Source organism: Oncorhynchus tshawytscha, linkage group LG26 (genome assembly GCF_018296145.1).
Source record: "Oncorhynchus tshawytscha isolate Ot180627B linkage group LG26, Otsh_v2.0, whole genome shotgun sequence".
Lineage (NCBI taxonomy): Eukaryota > Metazoa > Chordata > Actinopteri > Salmoniformes > Salmonidae > Oncorhynchus > Oncorhynchus tshawytscha.
In genome coordinates, this window is record NC_056454.1 from 45,793,713 (window position 1) to 45,814,474 (window position 20,762).

The window sequence follows — 20,762 nt, forward strand, 5'->3', positions numbered from 1 at the left end:
AATCATACATGTTATTATTACACAATACCACACGTTACTGCACAATACATGTTTATATGTATAATAATTATCTCTAGGAAAGGCTGTTTATTGTTATTTTCTTAGAGAAAAAGAAGAATCATAATTTTCCTCCTTTCAGGGGCCTATTGTAACCCGTCACCCCCATCAGTCTCCAAATCCCCGTCTTCAAGCTGTGAGGGCCTCAGACATTGCTTCTTCCACTCTGGCTCTCCATGGCCTTCCAGGTTTTGTATGTTTCCTTTTTGATGATAAATCAACTTTCTTGCCGTTAAGCCCAAGATCTGTCTATAGGACATGATGGACCATCTTCGTATGTGTTCACGATGGTGGACAAACTATTGTACTTGTTTCATCATATCAACTACCTTAAGTAAAAAAAAAAATAGATAAGTAAAGAATAAAAATAACAAATAATTAAAGAGCAGCAGTGAAATTACAGTAGCGAGGCTATATACAGGGGGTATCAGTACAGAGTCAATGTGCGGGGGCACAGGTTAGATGAGGTAATATGTACATGTAGTTAGACTTAAAGTGTCTATGCATAGACAATAAAGAGGGAGTAGGTCTCCAGAGTGGCGCAGCGGTCAAAGGCACTGCATTGCGATGCCAGAGGCATCACTACAGACCCTGGTTCGATCCTGGGCTGTATCACAACCGGCCTTTATCAGGAGTCCCATAGGGAGTCCCCATCGCATCCCCATCGCTTTCTAGCCCCTACTATCTGCTTGCTTGCTAACCCGGTCTGCTAGCTGCTAGCTTGCAGGGCCCGGTCTGGTAACTGCTAGCTTGCCTGCCCCGTCTGCTAGCCCTTGCTAACTGCTTGCTTGCTAACCCGGTCTGCTAACTGCTAGCTCCTGCTAACTGCTTGCTTTGCTAACCCAGCCTGCTAACTGCTAGCCTGCCCCGGTCTACTAACTGCTAGCTGCCGGCCCAGGTCTGCTAACTGCTAGCTTGCCTGCCCGGTCTGCTAACTGCTAGCCCTTGCTAACTGGTTGTTTGCTAACCCGGCCTGCTAACTGCTAGCCCCTGCTAACTGCTTGCTTGCTAACCCGGCCTGCTAACTGCTAGCTGGTTTAGCCCCGGTCTACTAACTGTTAGCTTGTTAGCATCGGCCTGCTAACTGCGTCCAAAGTCAGCCCAACCACTCACTAGACCCATATGTTCACTTGGCTATGCCTCTCTCTCTCTAATATCAATATGCCTCGTCCATTACTGTCCTGGTTCGTGATTACTGTCTTATTTCACTGTTGAGCCTCTAGCCCTGCTCAATATGCCTTACTGACCATTTCGAATCCCACCATACCTTCTCCGCTAAGCAATCTGGTTTCAGAGCTGGTCATGGGTGCACCTCAGCCACGCTCAAGGTTCTAAACGACATCATAACCGCCATCGATAAGAGACTTTACTGTGCAGCCGTATTCATCGACCTGGCCAAGGCTTTCGACGATGTTGTGTCAATCACAACATTCTTATTGGCAGACTCGACAGCCTTGGTTTCTCAAATGATTGCCTCGCCTGGTTCACAAACTACTTTTCTGATAGAGTTCAGTGTGTCAAACCTGAGGGCCTGTTGTCCGGACCTCTGACAGTCTCTATGGGTGTGCCACAGGGTTCAATTCTCGGGCCGACTCTTTTTCTGTATACATCAATGATGTTGCTCTTGCTGCTGGTGATTCTCTGATCCACCTCTACGCAGACGACACCATTCTGTATACCTCTGGCCCCTCCTTGGACACTGTGTTAACTAACCTCCAGAAGAGCTTCAATGCCATACAACTCTCCTTCCGTGGCCTACAACTGCCCTTAAACACAAGTAAAACTAAATGCATGCTATTCAATCGATCACTGCCCGCACCTGCTCGCCCGTCCAGCATCACTACTCTGGACGGCTCTGACTTAGAATACGTGGACAACTACAAATACCTGGGTGTCTGGTTAGACTGTAAACTCTCCTTCCAGACTCACATTAAGCATCTCCAATCCAAAATTAAATCTAGAATCAGCTTCCTATATCGCAACAAAGCATCCTTCACTCATGCTGCAAACATACCCTCGTAAAACTGACCATCCTATGATTCCTCGACTTCGGTGATGTCATCTATAAAATAGCCTCCAACACTCTACTCAACAAACTGGATGTAGTCTATCACAGTGCCATCTGTTTTGTCACCAAAGTCCCATACACTACCCACCATTGCGACCTCAACGCTCTCGTTGGATGGCCCTCGCTTCATACTCGTCGCCAAACCAACTGGCTACAGGTTATCTACAAGTCTCTGCTAGGTAAAGCCCCGCCTTATCTCAGCTCACTGCTCACCATAGCAGCACCCACTCGTAGCACGTGCTCCAGCAGGTATATCTCACTGGTCACCTCCAAAGCCAATTCCTCCTTTGGTCGTCTTCCCTTCCAGTTCTCTGCTGCCCATGACTGGAATGAATTGCAAAGATCTCTGAAGCTGGAGACTCACATCTCCCTCACTAACTTTAAGCACCTGCTGTCAGAGCAGCTTACAGATCACTGCAGCTGTACATAGCCCATCTGTAAACAGCCCATCTATCTACCTACCTCATCCCCATACTGGTATTTATTTTGCTCCTTTGCACCCCAGTATCTCTACCTGCACATTCATCTTCTGCCGATCTACCATTCCAGTGTTTAATTGCTATATTGTAATTACTTCGCCATCATGGCCTATTTATTTCCTTAACTTACCTCATTTGCACTCACTGTATATAGACTTTTTGTTTTCTTTTGTTCTACTGTATTATTGACTGTATGTTTTGTTTATTCTATGTGTAACTCTGTGTTGTTCTATGTGTCGAATTGCTACGCTTTATCTTGGCCAGGTCGCAGTTGCAAATGAGAACTTGTTCTCAACTAGCCTACCTGGTTAAATAAAGGATAAATAAAAAAAATATAAAAAAAATAGGGCAGTGCACAAACTGCCCATCATTGTAAGGGTTAGGGGAGGGATTGCCATCGTTAATACCTCATTGTAAATAAGAATTAGTTCTCATCTGACTTGACTACCTAAATAAAAAAGAATAAAGCAGCAGTGTAAAAGAGGGGCGGGGGCAATGCAAATAGACTGGGTAGCCATTTGATAAGCTGTTCAGGAGTCTTATGGCTTGGGGGTAGAAGCTGTTTAAAAGCCTCTTGGACCTAGACCTAGTGCTCCGGTACCTATTGCTGTGCGGTAGCAGAGAGAAAACTCTGTGACTAGGGTGGCTGGAATCTTTGACAATTTTTAGGGCCTTCCTCTGACATGGCCTAGTATAGAGGTCCTGGATGGCAGGAAGCTTCGCTCCAGTGATATACTGGGCTGTACGCACTGCCGTAAGTAAGTGTCATGTGGTCGGAGGCCGAGTAGTTGCCTTACCAAGCAGTGATGCAACCAGTCAGGATGCTCTCGATGGTGCAGCTGTAGAACTTTTTGAGGATTTTAGGACACATGCCAAATATTTTCAGTCTCCCAAGGGAAAATAGGCTTTGTCATGCCCTTTTAACTTCTTTGATATAGGTGGGAAGGTAGCGTCCCACCTGGCCAACATCCGGTGAAATGGCAGGGCGCAAAATTCTAATTAAATTACTATAAATATAAAACTTTCATGAAATCACAAATGCAATACATCAAAATAAAACTTGTTGTTAATCCAGACAAGGTGTCAGATTTCAAAAACATTTTACGGCGAAAGCAAACCATGTGATTATCTGAGGACAGCGTCCAGCACACAAATGCATAACAATTCATTTTCAACTAGGGAGTTGCGATATGAAAGTCAGAAATAGCGATATAATATATGCCTTACCTTTGAAGATCTTCTTCTGTTGGCACTCCAAAGGTCTGCTACATTACAAATGGTCCTTTTGTTCGATAAATTCCTTCTTTATCCATAGAATCTCAGTTTATCTGGCGCGCTTCAGTCAATAATCCACTCGGTTTCCCTCCGTCAAAATTCATAAAAAATTAATCCCAAACGTTACCAATAAACTTATCCAAACAAGTCAATCAATGTTTATAATCTATCCTAATACGCAAGTAAACAATACAATTTACGATTGAATCGTTATTGTCTTTTCGGCCATGGTCTTGGAAACACTACAGCCAAAATGGCTGCAACTTCAATGATTTAAACACAATAATGCAGGAGACCACAGCAGACACTTCAACCTCAACATACTGGCTATGAACACTACCACTACTCTCACTACATCACTGCTGCTAGGTCAGGGGTCACACCAGATCAGCTCTGTCAGTTGCTGTTGAGTCTGAATGAATATAGAGATTAGTAAGACTTTATAATAGCACTTTGTAATAAACATTTTAGAATGGATTAGTAAATAGTTTATTTATCAAACATTTATCATTACTCCCAGATGTGTTTGATACATTGATACAACCAGTTTGTGCCCAGTGGGTGTAAAACACTGCAGTAAAAAGATTTGAAAATGTAGCTTTTTCTTCCAGCATCCAGTAATGATACATGTTTGATGAATAAACAATTTACTAATCCATTCTAAAAAGTTTTATTACAAAGTGCTATTATAAAGTATTACTAATCTCAATATTCATTCAGACTCAACAGCATCTGGGAGAGCTGCTCTGGTGTGACCTCTGACCTGAGCTAGTCATTCAAACATTCATAAACAACTTTTATAGTATGTAATAATGATTTGTAAGATCATTCATAAGATGTTTAATAAATGTCCTTATAAACCATTTAATAATCATTAGTAAAGTATTTGTGTAGTCTTTAATCTAAAGTGAGGACCATTCATACTTTTGAAGTACTTTATAGATGACTGAACATTACGATTAAAGGGTTACTACCTTTAATACACTACAAGTGAAGTTGTCCATGTACTTATCTTTTAATTGTGGGGACTAGATACATAAGATGTTTTCGTTTCTAAATGGGAAACAGATATGTATGAAAATACCCTCAATAAAAGGTGACAATGTGTAATGTTGCATCATAAGAAACATTTTATGTCAAACCCATGATGTTGGAAGAAAAAGCTACATTTTCAAACCTTTCTACTGCAGTATTTTACACCCACTGGGCACACACTGGTTGTATCAATGTTGTCAGGATGAAATGCTTGGTGCTGTTCAGTGAGAATGAGCAATCTCTGTGGCAAAGGAGCAATGATGCAGTCCTAACAGAAATGTCCCTGAAGTTGATGTAGATGTCTTCTTCTATAGAGGGACTCACCGAGAGGTCGACAGGGCTCCTCTCCTGTAGAGGGCGTCACCGAGAGGTCGACAGGCCTACTCTCCTGGAGAGGGCGTCACCGAGAGGTCGACAGGGCTCCTCTCCTGTAGAGGGCGTCACCGAGAGGTCGACAGGGCTCCTCTCCTGTAGAGGGCATCACCGAGAGGTCGACAGGGCTCCTCTCCTGTAGAGGGCGTCACCGGGAGGTCGACAGCGCTCATTTTCTGTAGAATGCGTCATGGGGAGGTAGACAGCGCTCCTCTTCTCCCGAGAGCGGCACGAGCGGGATTCAGAGATACAGCTACCAGTGAAGCAAGGACCTCTGGGATGGTTACGATTCACCTGAACGGGACAGAGTTCCCTGGTTGATGGTACATGAAACTGTCCATTGTCAGTGTGTGGCGGCAGCTCCAGCACCAGTCCGTCGTAATGACCAGGTTTACACCAGTTCTCTGCTTTGAAGTTTAGGGTGAGGGATCCGGATCTGCACTTTTAGCCGATTTTGTAATTTTATCACTGACATACTGACTAATTATGGTGCATTGTCGGGAAACGTTTGTTGGTGTGAAAAGAGTCTCTGGCTCATTAACATATTTTAAAGCGTGTCTTGTATAATCCAAATTTGGGGCACCCGTTAGTGAGAGTTCTGTAGCAATTATTATTCATGTATATATTATAATATTATTAATATTATCATTATTATTTTTTACCTTTATTTTATTTTTTACCTTTATTTAACCAGGCAAGTCAACAAATTCTTATTCACAATGACGGACTACCAAAAGGCAAAAGGCCTCCTGCGGGGATGAGGGCTGGGCTTCAAAATAAAAAATAAAATGAAAATATACAACAAAAAGCAAATCACAACAAGATTGACACCAAAACACTACATGAAGTGAGACCTAAGACAACTACATAGCATTGCAGCACAGCTGTCAGTAAGAGTGTCAATGATTGAGTCTTTGAATGAAGAGATGAAAATAAAACGGTCCCGTTTGAGTGTTTTTTGCAGCTCGTTCCAGTTGTAAGCTGCAGCGAACTGAAAAGAAGAGCGACCCAGGAATGTGTGTTCTTTGGGGACCTTGAACAGAATGCGACTGGCAGAACGGGTGTTGTATGTGGAGGATGAGGGCTGCAGTTGGTATTTCAGATAAGAGGGAGTGAGGCGTAAAATGATATTATAAATTAGAATCAACCAGTGGGTCTTGTGACGGGAGAGAGAATATAGTAGACGGTTGCTGTCAAAAAGTGATTGAGGAGTTTTCCTGTGTGCTGTTTTAATGACCTTTTAAGGACATCCTGTCCGGATGTTCTCACACTATTTAGGGTGTGCTTACGTAAACTTGATAGTGCAGCTGTTTCTTTGAAGTAAAGCACATGTCTGAAATGAAAAGTAATGTCCTGGGTATTGATGTGTCGTGAAGTGACCTTGTTGAACTTAAAGAAAATGTGTTTGAACATTTTAAACAGTTGGGAATTGTTGTAGTTAACTTATGGAGCTGCTGTGTAGTGAGCTTGTGAGTAAGATCCTGGTAGGTCTGCATGAGTTTAAGTACAGTGGGGCAAAAAAGTATTTGGTCAGCCACCAATTGTGCAAGTTCTCCCACTTAAAAAGATGAGAGAGGCCTGTAATATTCATCATAGGTACACTTCAACTATGACAGACAAAATGAGAAAAAAATCCAGAAAATCACATTGTAGGATTTTTAATGAATTTATTTGCAAATTATGGTGGAAAATAAGTATTTGGTCAAAAACAAAAGATGGCTGCCGTTTAAGGCCTCCTAACCAATTGTGCTATTGTGTTTCTTTTTCGTTCTATTTGTAATTTATTTAGTACATAATGTTTCTGCCCCAGTCTCTTATGACCAAAAAGAGCTTCTAGACAGTGATTATTCTCCTTGTACTGGACGAGGATTTTTTCTTTAAAAGTCATACGCAAAGGATTTACCTCAGACACCCGACAAGGCCCAAATCCCAGAGATTCGCATGAGAAAGAGACAGAGATTTTGGGGATGTAAATCGGGGTGCCATGTAAGAATCCGATGCGAGTGGGTAATCTGCCTCAACCATCAGTCCTATTTGCCAACGTAGAATCATTGGATAACAAAATTAATGAACTACGATCACGAATATCCTAACATTCAATCAATGGAAAATAAATGGGATGAACTGAAAGCACGTATATCTTACCAACGGAACATTAAAAACTGTAATATCTTATGTTTCACCGAGTCGTGGCTGAACGACAACATGAATAACATACAGCTGCTGGGGTTTACACTGCATCGGCAAGATAGAACATCCACCTCTGGTAAGGCAAGGGATGACGCTCTGTGTATATTTGAAAACAACAGCTGGTGCAAGAAATCTTATAGTAAGGAAGTCTCAATGTTTTGCTCGCCTGATGTAAAGTATCTCATGATAATCTGTCGACCACACTATTTACGAAGAGAGTTTTCTTCAACATTCTTAGTAGCTATCTATTTACCACCTCAAACCGATGCTTGTACTAAGACAGCACTCAATAAGCTGTATATGGCCATAAGCAAACAGGAAAATGCTCATCCCGAGGCGGCGCTTTTAGTGTCCGGTGACTTAAATGCAGGGAAACGTAAATCTGTTTTACCTAACTTCTACCAGCTATTTAAATGTGCAACCAGATGGAAAAAAAACTCTAGACCACCTTTACTTCACACACAGACACACATTCAAAGCTCTCCCTTACCATCTATTTGGCAAATCTGACCATAACTCTACACTCCTGACTTCTCATTACAAGCAAAAACTAAAACAGGATGCACCAGTGACTCGGTCAATGAAGAAGTGGTCACATGAAACAGATGCTAAGCAGATGCTAAGCTACAGGAATGTTTTGCTAGCACAGACTGGAATATGTTTGTGATTCTTCCGATGGCATTGAGGAGTACACCACATCAGTCACTGGCTTAATCAATAAATGCATTGAGGACGTCGTCCCAACTGTGACTGTACATATATACCACAAGTAGAAGCCATGGGTTACAGGCAAATTCTGAACTGAGCTAAAGGGTAAAGCTAAAGGGTAGAGCTGCCTCTTTCAAGTAGCGGGACTCTAACCTGGAAGCTTTTAAGATATCCTGCTATGCCCTCTGACGAACTCTGACGAACTATCAAACAAGGAAAGCGTCAATACAGTACTAAGGTTACTAAGGTTACGTTGTGATACACCGGCTCGTCGGATGTGGCAGGGCTTGCAAAGTATTACAGACTACTAAGGGAAGCACTAAGGGAAGCACAGCCTCGATCTGCCCAGTTGCACGTGCCTACCAGACGTGCTAAATTACTTCAATGCTCGCTTTGAGGCAAGCAACACTGAAGTATGCATGACAGCATCAGCTGTTACAGACGACTGTGTGATCACGCTCTCCGTAGCTGAGTCTATAATACCAACATGTTTCAAACAGACCACCATCGTCCCTGTGCCTAAGAACACTAAGGTAACCTGCCTAAATGACTACTGACCCTTGGCACTCACGTCTGTAGCCATGAAGTGATTTTAAAGGCTAGGCAAGGCTCACATCAACACCATTATTCCAGAAACTCTAGACCCTCTCCAATTTGCATACCGGCCCAACAGATCCAAAGATGACGCAATCTCTATTGCACTCCACACTGCACTTTCCCAACTCTACAAAAGGAACAACTATGTGGGGGATTTCAGAAATATTGACTCTAGGTTCAAGACTGTACATTAACTTGGGCTTCTGCAAGTTTCATGCTTTCTGTTGCTTTCTCCTTCTTGGTATGATAGACTCCACTTTGAGTACATTGCAAATACTGAGGAAATCCACTCCCCCATCTCATTGTTTTAGGCTAGCTAGAAAATACATTTGGCACCAGAAGACCAGTACCAGTACCATAACAACCTCTCCCTCAATGTGATCAAGACAAAGGAAATTATTGTTGACTACAGGAAAAGGAGGACCGAGCACGCCCCCATTCTCATCGACTGGCCTTGAGAACTAAATGCAGAAACGAGATCAGCTCATGGAAACACTGGGGAAATATTTTCAGAAACGTAGGGCACGTTTTACTTGAAAAAGTAACTATATTATTATTACTGCATTTTTAAAAGTAACCTCTTACATTACTCCTTTACTAAAAAAAAATAACTTTACTAAATTACTTTACTTTTCTAACACATTAAGTGTTCAGAACACTTGGCCTACTCACAGGCCCTGAACCTCCCCTCACTGCTACTGTGGGGGTTTATCCTGGCTCGGCGATCAACAGAGTTAACCAGATCAGAATACTTTTCTCTCCTGCCATTTCATTCCGGTAGGTCATAAACCAACACTATCCATTTTCCTTTAAACATCAGCTTTTTGACCATGGCTCTCATATTTGATGGCCAGTCCATTTCCTCCATATAGTGAACATAATCCATAGAGTTGTAACATCCAGTGAAGAAAACTGCAAAGGTTTGTAAAGTTTTGAATCTTCAACCTTGATGGATTGGAGCTGCTGAGAGCTTTCTCAATTTAAGCTGTGGCAATTTTATACTAGTCTCCAAAGTGTTTTTTCAGAAGCCTTTTGTCTTCTGCGTATTGTCTGTCAGCCTCCATATGTTGACAACTGCGGACTAGATGTCTGGGTTGTACCACAGTGAATTGCTCCAAGAAGTACAGCCTGTCTTTGCTGTTCTCAGTCCTGCCTTCAATAGCATGTTCAAAGGCAATTACAAATAACATGTAGTCTAGTGGGTCACCCTTAATCACTGGAACACTAAGAGGTAGTAATGAGGGCAACTTTTTCTGCCTTACCAGAATTTCAGTAATATTATTTTGGTGTTGCATGGTGTTGACAATACTGTCCATGTTTTCAGCTCCACCATGCTTGTCTGGGTGGTTAGGCCTTCCTCCCCCAGTATTAGTTGCAGCAGACTATCTTTCGGTCTTAAAACAGGCTCTGCCCATGTGTTAGTTGACCTTCGATGAACAGAGTGGTATGTCGTGGTAGCACTTTGTTGTAATATACTCCTTTGACCCTGTCCCTGTGCAGTATGAGCAGACAGTGTGAACAATAGGGATCCCAGTTCAGCCATGGTGTGTGGTTGTGTGCTATGGAGTCCTTTGACGATCTGAGTGGTGGTTGGGAAAGTTTTGCTTTGTTTAACCTTCCCCAAGGTATCCTCAGGCCTTCCCATTGCATTCAGGTAATCATCATTCTATCACTTAATATTATTTGTGGCTTTATACTTATTGAATACATTCAACTTAGCACTGTTAGCCAACATTTCAGTTTCAAGCACCAATTCCTCCGCTTGTCAATGCTTGTCATCTTTTCAATGTCTCAGCTTTGAGCAGTAATGTTGCCTTTTCATCCTCCATCTTGAGCCTGGAAGGACGTGTGGTGCATTGCCCTGAGTGACTTCTGTGTTGTGATGCGTTTCCATGTTTTGATGAGGCATTGGAGATTTGTTTTTCTTTTCAATGTTTTTTATTTAACCTTTATTTAACTAGGCAAATCAATTAATAACAAATTCTTATTTACAATGACGGCCTACCAAATGACAAAAGGCCTCCTGTGGAGACGGGTGCTGTGGTGAAAAAAAATAAAATTAAAATAAATAAATAAACGTCCTCTCACTCAGCAAACTTAACATGTGTAAATATTTGTATGGACATAAAGTGATCACGATCCACAGACATGTGACTAACAGAAATGCAATAATGTGTCCCTGAACAAAGGGGGGGGTGTCAAAATCAAAAGTAACAGTCAGTATCTGGTGTGGCCAGTACTGTAGTGCTTCTCCTCCTCATGGACTCCACCAGATTTGCCAGTTCTTGCTGTGAGATGTTACCCCACTCTTCCACCAAGGCACCTGCAAGTTCGTGGACATTTCTGGGGGGGAATGGCCCAAGCCCTCACCCTCCGATCCAACAGGTCCCAGACGTGCTCAATGGGATTGAGATCGGGCTCTTCGCTGGCCATGGCAGAACACTGACATTCCTGTCTTGCAGGAAATCACGCGAAGAACGGGCAGTATGGCTGATGGCATTGTCATGCTGGAGGGTCATGTCAGGATGAGCCTGCAGGAAGGGTACCACTTGAGGGAGGAGGATGTCTTCCCTGTAATACACAGCATTGAGATTGCCTTCAATGACAACAAGCTCAGTCCGATGAAGCTGTGACACACCGCCCCAGACAATGACGGGCCCTCCACCTCCATATTGTTCCTGCTCCAGAGTACAGGCCTCAGTGTAAAGCTCATTTCTTTGACGATAAGCGCAAATCTGACCATCACCCCTAACCATTTAACCATTAAAATATTTATAATTGATAACTGATCATTCATAAAACAGGTTTTAAATAAACAGATGTTTCAAAGAAACACTACACACGCTCACACACACCAACAAACCAATTTCTCTTGTGTAGAGAGATAGAGAGGGACATAAACAGATCGGCAGACAGAGACAGAGATTTCATTAAAGGTCAATTACATTTTCTTTTCAAATCGTTTTCTTTTTCTTTTACATTTTTAGTACAGAAATGAATACATATTACTATTATTAACATTTACTGTGCTATACTAAACTATACCACAAATTTTTTATTTACCATTAAACAATACTACATTTTAATTCCCAATAAATATTTAAATGTTAAAACAAATTTGTAGGAAAGGCTGTTTATCATTCTTTTATTTTGCCCCTTGATCACAGTTCTCTCTCTCTGCTTGTAACACCCATAGCTTGTAACCTGACTCCAACCGTACAGATTGGCCTCAGACACACACGAACACACACACCCCAAACAATTAATTCCTCTTGAGGAGGGAGAGAGAGAGAGAGAGAGAGATCATTCAATGAAGGTAAATACAATTTTCTTTCAAACCTTTTATTTTCTTCTAAATCTTTGGTACAGAAATGCATCCATATTACAATTATTAAAGGTTTACTATGCAATATTAAAAAAACATGTTTTCTTTTCTTATATATAAGTTATACATATTGTTATTAAACAAATTCTACACTTTAAAACCCAATAAATGCTTATATGTATAAGTATTTTTTTATATGAATGACAAAAAAGTACAGAAATTAGTACAGAAATGCATACATATTACAATCATTAAAAAGTTAACTACAATTTTAAACTATAACACTTATGTCTTTTTTTACTAAACCTTTATATAAATCATACACATTATTATTATACAATACTACACACTACTACACAATATATGTTTATATGTATAATCATTTGTCCTCATTGTCCTCATTTTCAGTGGCCTATTGTAACCCGACACCACCAAATCCCCGTCTTCAAGCTGTGAGGGCCTCAGACATTGCCTCTTCCACGCTGGGTCTCCATGGCCTTCCAGGTTTCGTATGCTTTGTTTTTGATGATAGACCTACCTTCTTGACGTTAAGCTCAAGATCTGTCTTTAGGACAGAAGTGACCATCTTAGTAAATGTTCATGATTGTGGAAAATCTGTTAGACTTGTTAAATCATGAAGCTAAAGACAGGCACAAAATAGTTGACCTCTGTGCAAGTGTTTGAATATACATACGAAATAACAGATATAGTGGCATTTGCGCTATTGAATTTAGAACAACCGAAAATTATCACATTGCAGTCTGGACTGTATGTTACTGCAGAGATTCAAATGGCTTTCAAATCATCTCACCCGCAGACATCCTTTGCAAATACTTACCCAGGCTGGGATGTTCCACCTGATACCGAACATGTCTTATCTTAAGCCAATCTCTATTGCGAAACGTAGGAGAAAAACTCCAAGATTTTCAATCAATCAATCAATAAAATGTTATTTGTCGTGTGCACCGAAAAAAAAAAACAGGTGTAGTGGACCTTACAGTGAAATGCTTTCTTACAAGCCCATAACCAACAAGGCAGTTTTAAGAAAAATAATTGTTAAGTAAAAAATAGAAATAACAAATAATTATTAAAGAGCAGCAGTAAAATAACAATAGCGAGGCGATATACAGGGGTTCCGGTACAAATTCAATGTGCAGGGGCACAGGTTTGTTCAGGTAATTGAGGTAATATGTACAGTGGGGCAAAAAGTATTTAGTCAGCCACCAATTGTGCAAGTTCTCCCACTTAAAAGACGAGAGAGGCCTGTAATTTTCATCATAGGTACACTTCAACTATGACAGACAAAATGAGAAAATCACATTGTAGGATTTTTAATTAATTTGCAAATTATGGTGGAAAATAAGTGTTTGGTCAATAACAAAAGTTTATCTCAATACTTTGTTATATACCATTTGTTGGCAATGACAGAGGTCAAACGTTTTCTGTAAGTCTTCACAAGGTTTTCACACACTGTTACTGGTATTTTGGTCCATTCCTCCATGCAGATCTCCTCAAGAGCAACTATGCATAGATAATAAACAGAGAATAGCAGCAGCGTAAAAGAGGTGAGGGGACAATGCAAATAGTCTGGGTATCCATTTGAATAGCTATTCAAGAGTCTTATGGCTTGGGGGTAGAAGCTGTTGAGAAGCCTTTTGGACCTAGACTTGGCGATCCGGTACCGCTTGCCGTGCGCTTGCAAAGAGAACAGTCTATGACTTGGGTAGCTGGAGTCTTTGACAAGTTTAGGGCCTTTCTCTGACACCTTCCTAATATAGAAGTATTGGATGGTAGGAAGATTGGCCCCAGTGATGTACTGGGCCGTATGCACTACCCTCTGTAGTGTCTTCAGTCAGACGCAGAGCAGTTGCCATACCAGGCAATGGTGCTCTCGATGGTGCAGCTGTAGAACCTTTTGATGATCTGTGGACCCATGCAAAAAATGTTCAGTCTCCTGAGGGGGAATAAGCTTTGTGGTGCCCTCTTCACGATTGTCTTGAAGTGTTTGGATCTTTATAGTTTGTTGGTGACGTGGACACTAAGGAACATCAAGCTCTTAACCTGCTCCACTACAGCCTCATCAATGAGAATGGGGGCGTGCTCAGTCCTTCTATTCCTGTAGTCCACAATAATCTCCTTTATCTTGATCATGTTGACGGAGAGGTTATTATCCAGGCAACACACGGCCAGGTCTCATCGTTGTCGGTTATCAGGCCTACCACTGTTGTGTCGTCAGGCAAATGTAATGATGGTGTTGGAGTCGTGCCTGGCCATGCAGTCATGAGTGAACAGGAAGTACAAGAGGGGACTCACCCCTGAGGGCCCCCCTGTGTTTTATTTTATTTATTTATTTCACCTTTATTTAACCAGGTAGGCAAGTTGAGAACAAGTTCTCATTTACAACTGCGACCTGGCCAAGATAAAGCAAAGCAGTTCGACACATACAACAACACAGAGTTACACATGGAGTAAAACAAACATACAGTCAATAATACAGTAGAAAAATAAGTTTACCGGTATATACAATGTGAGCAAATGAGGTGAGATATAGGAGGTAAAAGCAAAAAAGGCCATGGTGGCGAAGTAAATACAATATAGCATGTAAAAACTTTTTTTTTTTAAATAAACACTGGAATGGTAGATTTGCAGTGGAAGAATGTGCAAAGTAGAGATAGAAATAATGGGGGTGCAAAGGAGCAAAATAATTAAATAAATACAGTAGTCGGGAGAGGTAGTTGTTTGGGCTAAATTATAGGTGGACTATGTACAGGTGCAGTAATCTGTGAGCTGCTCTGACAGCTGGTGCTTAAAGCTAGTGAGGGGATAAGTGTTTCCAGTTTCAGAGATTTTTGCAGTTCGTTCCAGTCATTGGCAGCAGAGAGCTGGAAGGAGAGGCGGCCAAAGTAAAAATGGGTAAAAATTGGTTTTGGGGGAGACCAGAGAGATATACCTGCTGGAGCGCGTGCTACGGGTGGGTGCTGCTATGGTGACCAGCGAGGTGAGATAAGGGGGGACTTTACCTAGCAGGGTCTTGTAGATGACCTGGAGCCAGTGGGTTTGGCGACGAGTATGAAGCGAGGGCCAGCCAACGAGAGCGTACAGGTCGCAGTGGTGGGAAGTATATGGGGCTTTGGTGACAAAACGGATGGCACTGTCATAGACTGCATCCAATTTATTGAGTAGGGTATTGGAGGCTATTTTGTAAATGATGTCGCCGAAGTCGAGGATCGAGAGGATGGTCAGTTTTACGAGGGTATGTTTGGCTGCATGAGTGAAGGAGGCTTGTTGCGAAATAGGAAGCCAATTCTAGATTTAACTTTGGATTGGAGATGTTTGATGTGAGTCTGGAAGGAGAGTTTACAGTCTAACCAGACACCTAGGTATTTGTAGTTGTCCACATATTCTAAGTAAGAACCGTCCAGAGTAGTGATGCTGGACGGGCGGGCAGGTGCAGGCAGTGATCGGTTGAAGAGCATGCATTTAGTTTTACTTGTATATAAGAGCAAAATGGAGGCCACGGAAGGAGAGTTGTATGCCATTGAAGCTTGTCTGGAGGGTTGTTAACATCTTGAAGCTAGGGGGCACTATTTTTACATTTGGAAAAATAACTTTCCCAAAGTAAATGGCCTATTTCTCAGGACCAGATGCTAGAATATGCATATAATTGACATATTAGGATAGAAAACACTGTAAAGTTTCCAAAACTGTAAAAATATTGTCTGTGAGTATAACAGAACTGATATTGCAGGCGAAAGCCTGAGAAAAATCCAATCAGGAAGTGACTCTTATTTTGAAACCCCTGTGTTCCTATGCATCCCTATTGCCCATTTAAAGGGATATCAACCAGATTCCCTTTTCTATGGCTTCCCTAAGGTGTCAACAGCATTTAGACATAGTTTCAGGCTTTTATTTTGAAGAATGAGCGTGAACGACCACATTGCATAAGTGGACAGGTGTGGGCTCTCAGAGTGAGCTGTGTGCAATTGAGTGAAGCGGCCATTGTTCCTCCCGCTGTTACGGAAAAAGCTACAGACTCGGTTGATATATTATCGAATATATATTTTAAAAACTACCTGAGGAATGATTATAAAAACGTTTGACATGTTTCTGTGGACATTATGCAGACTATTTGGAATTTCCGTCTGCGTTGTCGTGACCGCTTTTTCCGGTGGATTTCTGAGCATAACGCGACAAACAAACAAAGGTATTTTGGGTATAAAAATAATCTTTATGGAAAAAAAGGAACATTTGCTGTTTAACTGGGAGTCTCGTGAGTGAAAACATCCGAAGATCATCAAAGGTAAACGGTTAATTTGATTGCTTTTCTGATTTTCGTGACCAAGCTTCCTGATGCTAAGTGTACATAATGCTATGGATAAGGATAAGGCTATGGATAAACTTACACAAACACTTGTATTGCTTTCGCTGTAAAGCATAATTTCAAAATCTGAGATGACAGGGTGAGGCTAAGCTGTGTTTTGCTATATTGCACTTGTGATTTCATGAATATGAATATTTTCTAGTAATATTATTTGACTGTTGCGCTATGCTATTCAGCGTTGCTGATGAGAAATATACCGGATCTGGGGTGGGTGGTTCAAATTAACACAGTCCAAAGAAGGGCCAGAAGTATACAGAATGGTGTCATCTGCGTAGAGGTGGATCAGAGACTCACCAGCAGCAAGAGCGACATCATTGATCTATACAGAGAAGAGAATCGGTCCAAGAATTGAACCCTGTGGCACCCCCATAGAGACTGCCAGAGGACCGGACAACAGTCCATCCAATTTAACACACTGAACACTATCAGAGAAATAGTCGGTGAACCAGGCGAGGCAATCATTTGAGAAACCAAGGCTATCGAATCTGCCGATGAGGTGATTGACAGACTCGAAGGCCTTGGCCAGGTCAATGAATACGGCTGCACAGTATTCTTTCTTATCGATGGCGGTTAAGATATTGTTTAGGACCTTGAGCGTGGCTGAGGTGCACCCATGAGCAGCTCTGAAACCAGACTGCAAAGCGAGGAAGGTATGGTGGGATTCGAAATGGTCGGTAATCTGTTTGTTGACTTGGCTTTCGAAGACCTTAGAAAGGCAGGGTAGGATAGATATAGGTCTGTAGCAGTTTGGGTCAAGAATGTGTCCCCCTTTCAAGAGGGGGATGACCGCAGCTGCTTTCCAATCTTTTGGAATCTCAGACGACACGAAAGAGAGGTTGAACAAACTAGTAATTGGGGTTGCAACAATTTCGGCAGATAATTTTAGAAAGAAAGGGTCCAGATTGTCTAGCCCGGCTGATTTGTAGGGGTCCAGATTTTGCAGCTCTTTCCGAACATCAGCTGACTGGATTTGGGAGAAGGAGAAATGGGGAAGGCTTGGGCGAGTTGCTGTGGGGGGGTGCAGTGCTGTTGACCGGGGTAGGGCTAGCCAGGTGGAAAGCATGGCCAGCTATAGAAAAATGCTTATTGAAATACTCAATTATAGTGGATTTATCGGTGGTGACAGTGTTTCCTATCCTCAGTGCAGTTGGCAGCTGGGAGGAGGTGTTCTTATTCTCCATGGACTTTACAGTGTCCCAGAGTTTGTGTTGCAGGAAGCAAATTTCTGCTTGAAAAAGCTAGCCTTGGCTTTTCTAACTGCCTGTGTGTATTGGTTTCTAGCTTCCCTGAAAAGTTGCATGTCACGGGGGCTGTTCGGTGCTAATGTAGAATGCCATAGGATGTTTTTGTGTTGGTTAAGGGCAGTCAGGTCTGGAGAGAACAAGGGGCTATATCTGTTCCTGGTTCTAAATTTCTTGAATGGGGCATGCTTATTTAAGATGGTGAGAAATGCATTTAAAAGAATAACCAGGCATCCTCTACTGACGGGATGAGGTCAATGTCCTTCCAGGATACCCCAGCCAGGTCGATTAGAAAGGCCTGCTCGCTGAAGTGCTTCAGGGAGCGTTTGACAGTGATGAGTGGAGGTCGTTTGACCTCTGACCCATTACGGATGCAGGCAATGAGGCAGTGATTGCTGAGATCTTGGTTGAAAAGAGCAGAGGTGTATTTAGAGGGCAAATTGGTAAGGATGAAATCTATGAGGGTGCCCGTGCTTACGGCTTTGGGGTGGTACCTTGTAGGTTCACTGATAATTTGTGTGAGATTGAGGGCATCACGTTTAGATTGTAGGATGGCTGGGGTGTTAAAACAAGTCAAACTATTTTTCAATTTAATCCTCAGGTACCCTAAAATGTAATTAAACATCTTGTAAATCTACCCATCGTGTCCGATTTTTTTAATGTTTTACAGCGAAAAGACAACATATATTTATGTTAGATCACCACCAAATCCAAAAAAACACACAGCCATTTTTCCCAGCCAAAGTTAGAGCCACAAAAGCAGAATTAGAGATAAAATTAATCACTACCCTTTGATAAGCCTCATCAGATGACACTCATATGACATCATCTTACACAATACGTTAATGTTTTGTTCGATAACATTGGTGTTTATGTTTTGTTCGTTTACATTGGCGCCATGTTCAGAAATGCCTCCAAAATATCCGGAGTAATTACAGAGAGCCACGTCATATAACAGAAATACTCATCATAAACTTTGACGAAAGATACATGTTTTACATATAATTAAAGATACACTGGCTCTTAATGCAACCGCTGTGTCAGATTTCTTTTAAACGTTACGAAAAAAGCATACAATGCAATAATCTGAGACGGCGCTCAGAAGTAAATATACTTATATACAGGACGAATAAACTGGCCAACCTAAGTAGAGAATCAATCTTCAGGATGTTATTATCATATATATCCAATAACGTTCCAACCAGAGCATTCATTTTTGTCTACAGAGTAATGGAACGCAAGAGATATCATGAGTACCAGGAACTGGCATTCTGCCAGACCAGTGACTCAAATAGCTGCCTTCCGGTCCCACATCACACTAGAGGCTTCATTCCACGTTCTACTGACTGTTGACATCTAGTGGAAGGCGTAGGAAGTGCGAACAGATCCATATCTTATTTGGATGTGAATAGGCTATGAGTTGAAAATCAACCAGCCCCAGAATTTCCACTTCCTGTTTGGAAGTTTGCCTGCCCTATGAGTTCTGTTATACTCACAGACATAATTCAAACAGTTTTAGAAACGTCAGAGTGTTTTCTATCAAATAGTATATGGGACAGAGTAGGAGGCAGTTCACTATGGGCACGCTATTCATCAAAAAGTGAAAATGCTGCCCCCTATCCCAAAAAGGTTAATGCATGGCCAACACACAAGTTCGACATACAAGTTCCTTACTTTTTTCCCCTTCTACTTGCCTCTTCCATTTTTGTGGTAAAACTTTCTGAGATCTAGCCATTATTTACTATTTTACACCTAGGGTTACTATGCATAACTTTAACCCATATTCTAGGCATTTATCAAATCAAATCAAATTTATTTGTCACATACACATGGTTAGCAGATGTTAATGCGAGTGTAGCGAAATGCTTGTGCTTCTAGTTCCGACAATGCAGTAATAACCAACGAGTAATCTAACCTAACAATTCCAAAACTACTACCTTATACACACAAGTGTAAAGGAATAAAGAATATGTACATAAAGATATATAAGTGAGTGATGGTACAGAACGGCATAGGCAAGATGCAGTAGATGGTATCTAGTACAGTGTATATACATGTATATATGAGATGAGTAATGTAGGGTATGTAAACAAAGTGGCATAGTTTAAAGTGGCTAGTGATACATGGATTACATAAAGATGCAGTAGATGATGTAGGGTACAGTATATACATATACATATGAGATGAGTAATGTAGGGTATGTAAACATTATATTAAGTAGCATTGTTTAAAGTGGTTAATGATATATTTTACATCAATTTCCATCAATTCCCATTATTAAAGTGGCTGGAGTTGAGTCAGTGTGTTGGCAGCAGCCACTCAATGTTAGTGGTGGCTGTTTAACAGTCTGATGGCCTTGAGATAGAAGCTGTTTTTCAGTCTTTCGGTCCCTGCTTTGATGAACCTGTACTGACCTCGCCTTCTGGATGATAACGGGGTGAACAGGCAGTGGCTCGGGTGGTTGTTGTCATTGATGATCTTTATGGCCTTCCTGTGACATCGGGTGGTGTAGGTGTCCTGGAGGGCAGGTAGTTTGCCCCTGGTGATGCGTTGTGCAGACCTCACTACCCTCTGGAGAGCCTTACGGTTGTGGGCGGAGCAGTTGCCGTACCAGGCGGTGATACAGCCCGACAGGATGCTCTCGATTGTGCATCTGTAGATGTTTGTGAGTGCTTTTGGTGACAAGCCGAATTTCTTCAGCCTTATTCACGACGCTGTCTGTGTGGGTGGACCAATTCAGTTTATCCGTGATGTGTATGCCGAGGAACTTACTACCCTCTCCACTACTGTCCCATCGATGTGTATAGGGGGGTGCTCCCTCTGCTATTTCCTGAAGTCCACAATCATCTCCTTAGTTTTGTTGACGTTGAGTGTGAGGTTATTTTCATGACACCACACTCCGAGGGCCCTCACCTCCTCCCTGTAGGCCGTCTCGTCGTTGTTGGTAATCAAGCCTACCACTGTAGTGTCGTCCGCAAACTTGGTGATTGAGTTGGAGGCGTGCATGGCCACGCAGTCATGGGTGAACAGGAAG

General features: G+C 41.9%; 1 protein-coding gene across 3 annotated transcripts in view; it reads left to right on the forward strand.

Moving 5' to 3' along the window:
• The window catches only part of LOC112225654 (trace amine-associated receptor 13c-like), a 122,946-nt gene that overhangs the window by 20,071 nt on the left and 82,113 nt on the right, over positions 1–20,762 (forward strand). For all 3 annotated transcript variants that reach the window (XM_042306705.1, XM_042306707.1, XM_042306706.1), the window contains exons 5-7: positions 140–250; positions 11,978–12,097; positions 12,515–12,610. The gene's annotated coding sequence lies outside the window, so the exon portion shown is untranslated. The remainder of the gene's footprint in view (positions 1–139; positions 251–11,977; positions 12,098–12,514; positions 12,611–20,762) is intronic.